The sequence below is a fragment of the Silene latifolia genome, chromosome Y (genome assembly GCF_048544455.1).
Source record: "Silene latifolia isolate original U9 population chromosome Y, ASM4854445v1, whole genome shotgun sequence".
Lineage (NCBI taxonomy): Eukaryota > Viridiplantae > Streptophyta > Magnoliopsida > Caryophyllales > Caryophyllaceae > Silene > Silene latifolia.
In genome coordinates this window covers 456,751,132-456,757,496 of record NC_133538.1, presented here as the reverse complement: position 1 = coordinate 456,757,496, position 6,365 = coordinate 456,751,132, and positions in this window count along the sequence as shown.

Here is a 6,365-nt window from a genome sequence, read left to right as displayed (position 1 = left end):
GCTATCAATCTTGCTTTGAAATATCTCTTTATTAGTGCAAAACCCTTTGTCACTAATCAAGCCTTTATTTCGGATTTTCATGGCTCTAAGCCTTGTATTGAGTTGTGACTTAAACACTCTTATGTAAGTCATATGTTCATTACTTTCTAGAAGTAATCAACTTGAATCAAACAATTTCTTTTGTAAGTTATAAGCTCTTTAACTTTCTTAAAAGTAGCTTGAATTCATCATTTTTAACAAGTGATGAATTTAACCTCCTAGGTTTTAAAGAAACAACGTCTTACACAAAACGTCTTATGTAGCCAAGAAAGACCTGTTTCTTGCAACATGACATTCTTTGTGGCTCTTGAATAATTTTCTCCCACTCTGTCTTCTAGAATAAACTTGTATTTTAGAAAGATGCCTTCACGAGCCACAAACCTGGTGTACTCGTGATTATCATAAGGAAAAATGAGCATTTGTTTCTTGTGAAAACTTACAAACATGGTACCCTTACCATTTCATATCTCATATGATTCTATTTAGTGGAATGATAATTTAGACAAAAATGATAAAATCCCCAAAAGTATCAAGTAATTCAAAGTAACTTGATTGAAGTCCAAACCATATCGAATAGCGTTTGATTTCTTATCCAACCACACATTACTCCATAATGTGTGCTAAGAGAGATTAATTTGTGATACTATATCACATTTCCTTTCGCTTATATCAAAGTCTTCACTTTGATAATCCCATCACGACTAAATCGTGATTCCTTGAACTCTTTGAACGTCTTCAAAAGAATTTCTCTATTTACCTTATCAACTTGGTAAAAGAAAATGATCAACCTATTTTGGATCAATGATTTACAACCTCGATCTCCTTTTCAATCAAAAGGTACGAGACATCTTGCTTTGAATACAAGATACGCATATACCATTAACAATCTAATGGTTTCAAGAGTACTCGATAACTCTTTGCGTTCATCATTCCAGAATTTAAGATTTAATCTTGGGTTACCAATTTGAGTCTTGTATCATCTTCATGATATATCATTCTAGTTTGGTTTAGAATATAATCACCTTGATAATGGGCTAGCCATACATCAAATCATGGTGTATAGGGTCACAATAGTGAAACCTCTTTTGTATCTTAACAAGTTTATATTCTTATTTAGAGTTTTTGTACTTAATAGTCACAATTAAGTACAACTCCAAACCCAAAAACTAGATTTAGTACACAATGACTCTATCTCTCGACTTCATTATTGCTAGTCGTCATATTCTAATCATCCTATGTATCAAACATAATGATGAAAACCACCACTGGTTTCTAATATTGACGAAGTAGTACTAGCAAAATTTATGTTTAATCAAATAAACATTTAAAGAAGAAGATCCCATTAGATGTCCCACAACTAACTTGTTGATTCTTCAATAATTTGGGTAGTTTCCTTTCTCGTGTCCAACATTTAAGACAATGGAAACTTTATCGGTTGGGATTGATAGGTTTAGTATCGTTATTCTCAACAACTTTACCTTTAACATTACCTTGTATCAATTCCATTATAATCCTTACTTCTTGAACCTCGTCCTCATCTTAACGGTTTAAGAGAATGCTCCCACTCATTTCAATGAGTCTTTGCTTTGAGAAGCAAAATTGAATTCATGAAGAACACTCTTCATTTGTTCGTTTTAGTCTTAAAAACTCTCATTGAGGTGGTTGCGTTATTTTGGTCAATTACGAATTCAGACAAAACTAATTACCAAAACAATCATTTCAAGGTACTTAATTCTTTTAAGTACATAAAAAACAATCCATTGTAAGTAGATGTGTTAGTCTAGAATCAAAAACCTGTTTGATAATAGATAACTTTAATCTATACTCTTTGCAAGAGATCCTTAGCAATGGTTCATATGAGGTTTTAGAAGCAAAATTCAAATTTGTCTCTAGTTACGATGTTTTAATGGAGATTTTGAAAAATCGAAATGATATCGTATATGAATTGTGGTAAAGAAATAGAACAATATGATAACGGAATAGTGGAAAACTTAACATTTATCGTTTTAATAATACTTGTAGATAACAAGTTTTATGCATTTTTCTAGTGACCTCTACCCAACTAGATAAAAATGATTCCGAGATCCAAATTCATATCAACTTGGGCACGGGGTAGCCGATGAAACCCTTATCAATATAACTCGGTGGATTAACCTTTTAATCGATTCTACTTTTAGAACTCTCGGTCGATAAAATTACATTAACATTTATCTTTAGCCCAAAACACATGACAAGGGCACGGGGTAGCCGATGAAACCCTTATCAATAACTTTTGTTGAGTTCAATCCAAATTTCGAATAAATGTGTCCATGATCCAAATCCACATCAACTTGGGCACGGGGTAGCCGATGAAACCCTCATCAACATGAATTCGGTGGATTGACATTCATCGCCCACTTCCCCTACGTAACAAGGTTTGTACCCCAGGGTAGCCGAGTGCACTCCCTCACGAAATAGGTTTTCATGGTTTCTACTATTTGGTAAGGCTATATCTCAATTGATTGTTTTAGCGAGAGGTCATGTCAATTTATTATCTATCACGTTTTAAGTGAACTAAAGCGGTGAACTACGATAATTCTAATTGACACGGTCGATGGACTCGATTAGAATGATGCATGTTTTAGTTATGGCGATTTAGCGATGCATGCGACATAAATAAAATGCAAAACATAAAAAATCCTAGTATGGCCTTCCTAAAAAATAGAAAACTGTTTAACTATTACATATTCGGAAACCAACTCCATTGGTCCCTTGAACTTCGGTTAGTGGCACGCATCTCGAGGTAACACCGTCTTTATGAATCGCCATCTTTAGGAAATCCGTCTTTAGGAACTCCGAAATGAATTAAAATTACATAATAAATTACATAATTCCTATTATACATTTGTAACTAATAAAATAAATCTATTAAATTACAAGACGGTGATACGAGATCACATTAAAAATTACAACCGAATCGATATTCCCATACATTTCGGGTAATACCAATTAAAACTAAGGCCATACTAAGCAAAATTACATAATTCAAAAATTATATAAATAAAAGACATTCAACAATTGAAATATGCAGCATTATAATATGTATAAACATGCCCAATTTTATCTTTGAATCGCCTTTAAATTTGCCAATATCGTATATTACTCGGTTTTTACTGATTTGCGTGATTCAACATTTTACAATCACCAAAAATACATAAATTCATATTTATGCATAAGTTAATTACCCTAACTGTTTAGGACTCAAAATTTAGTCTTCACTAATAATTTGACCATAATTAACTCATATTTGTTCATAATGGACTTAAAATTATAATAAAATGCTATAAACTTCAAATAAATCATAAAATTTCAAATAAATTCAAAATTTGAAATTTAAACTCATGAACATTCTGGAAAAATCCCATGACACTCATAATGTTCAAAAACTTAGGTTAAAAATTTTGAAAATTATCCGGGAAAAACAATGTTGCGGTTTTATCGGTTTTAACTAAAACAAACATAAAAATATGAGAAAAATTATTTTCATCAACTTTTAAATTTTAGATCTGAAAAATACAATAAAAAGCAACATGTGACGTTTTTCCTTAGTCATGAAGTATGTTTTAGCAATTTTTCACTAAAAATGTCACTATTTATGCTATTTTTCTTCAAAAATTCATAAATCATGCATAAAGACTTCAATATAGCCAATTATTTTACACACATCTTGTAAAATTGCATGTGACAACATACTAAATTTATATGACCAGAATCGAAATTTATTTCATATTAACCTATTTTTCACTTAAATCCGAATTTAATAATAAAAAATTCATTTTTCGAGCATAAAAACTCATAAAATTATGAAACTTTCCAGATCATCTAATAATAATATATGTGAAAACATATCCAAAAACCACTGGAAAATTCAAAGTTTAGCTAATTTTCGTCCAAAAATGGCATTTTTATCATAAAAATCACATTTTAATGCCAATTTAATATTAAATGAACAATAAAATCCGTAAATTAACCAAAATATCCTAAAAACATTTTAGGACCAGAAACTTATCATGCATTAATAATTTTCGTGATATATCATAATATCACAAATTCATAAGTTTTATATGTTAATCGTATAACTCGGAAAAACTATAACCGATTTGCATGCAAACAACCATTGCTCTGATACCAATTGAAGGAAAGGTAGATCTTTATACCTAACAACATACTCATATATGTATAAATTTAATTTGTCATAAAATTAACTAATGATCTTATGCATGCAAACAAAAGATAAGATAGAGGAGAAATCATGTCCTTACATTGATTTTCGGTATATATGGGCACAAAAGAGTTCTCCTTCTCTTTTGTTCTTGAGCTATCCCTTAAATGGAAGAACAAAGACCCAAGACCCAAGTGTAGGATCTCTCCCAAGGCTTTATACCCAAAGCTTTCTCTTAATTAAAACCAATATTATGAAGACTAGATAATACTAATTTTGTGAGAAAATTGAACCAAAAATTTGGTCTCCTTATGCATCCAAGTGCACGTTTTTGGAGAAGAGGAGAGCAAGAAGTATTTGTGCTTGCTTTAACACTTATATGCAGCATCTTTTTATGAATGAATGATGACATGAATTATCACTTTGGACATATAAGTCAAGGTGGGGCAAAGAGAAGAAGAAAAAACATCAACCATTACACTACCAAAAACGTGTGGGACAAAGGGAGGTAGAAGGTTTATGCTCTTCAAAATTTCGGCCACTTTAGGTAATATGGGTCCATATTATCTTTGTCAATTTGTCAATATGTTACATATCATATGTCACATAAAATTGTTATGTATTTTTAACATATTAAAAATCAACGTATTAATAAAAATACGTCATATACAAAATTGACTTAGTAATTCATAATTACTTGTACCAAAATATTTTGCCAATTATAAATCACAACAACTTGTATTTATAATTATTCATTCAATTTTAATTGTTTCCTTAAACAATAATTTCATCTGAGTAAAGATACAATTCGATTACTCGACCGAATCTCATCTAAATGAGACACGTAAATTTTACTTCCAAAATCGTCCGTCAATTTTCAAGTAATTTAATTAACTCGTAACATTATACGATTAATTAAATAATCAATTAAGAGTGTTGCCCTATAGGTATGACCTAGGGGATCAACTGATCACCACCGTCGCACGACAGTAATGTCAAACTCTAGTCAGCCAATCATTACCGATATGTGTGGACCAGTTGACAGTAAAAATACTTCCCAAATGTATTCTTTAAAATGAGATTTAATAATGATATTTAAATCATATGATCGCACTGTTGTTGAGGACACATTTCCCAACAAGACTCTCACTCAACTTATGAGATATGCATGCAATCTAATGTGATAAGAGATTCTCCAACTAATACGCATTCACGAAACAGACCAAGTACATGTATCAAGGACAGAATGGTGGTAAAGTGGCATGGGTATAGAAGTGGCTTGTGCAAAAACACGTATGGATATGTGGGGCTCAGACGGTAGTCGCAGCGCTAAACCAATAGCCAAATCTAATAAATAAAACAAAACATCCAACTGGAGAAATAATCTCAACTTTGACAACATATGAGAGAAATGTAAAGGCTCTCCAAATGTGCATTAGACTCCAGTAATTACCACACACGACCTCCTAACAAAACTGAATGAAGCATACATTTTTTCTCTTCTTTTCTCTTTTGAATCTTTTCTTTTTTTTCTCTTTTTTTTTTTCCGAAACTTTTTCTTCTCTTTTTTTTTTTCTTTTTTCTTTTTTTTTTCTTTCCTTTTCTTTCTTTCGAGACTTTCATTTTTTTCTGCTTCATAATATTCTCTTTTCAACATAAGAGGTCACACAATTGCTACAAAAAGATAGCTACTACCCACATGACAAATAAAGTCCCAACCCAACCAAAGTAGCTATAACAATAAGGCTCAAACAATCGATCGTCCCAAAAAAAAAAAGGTAGGCAAATTTTGGAATGTAGCTAAGAAATAGGATATAAAATGGCTACATGGTTCAAACGGGCTAACAAAACTGGGTAATGTAAGGCTTATTTGAACAATGAGAATCGCCTATCCACATGTACTTAATCAAATGAACGCGCAAAAGCTAAGAAACTAATGTCACACTTATGCAGTTTGATATTACATATACCACAAGGAGACCACACTCATTAGCCTAAATAACAATGAGACCGGTTTATTAATGTTCCCAGCCTAGGAAGCTCTAAAGACCTCGAGTAAATTTAAGTGGTTTACCAACAAAATAAAGTCAAGTCTACTCGGCATAAGGCATATTGTGACGGTCAA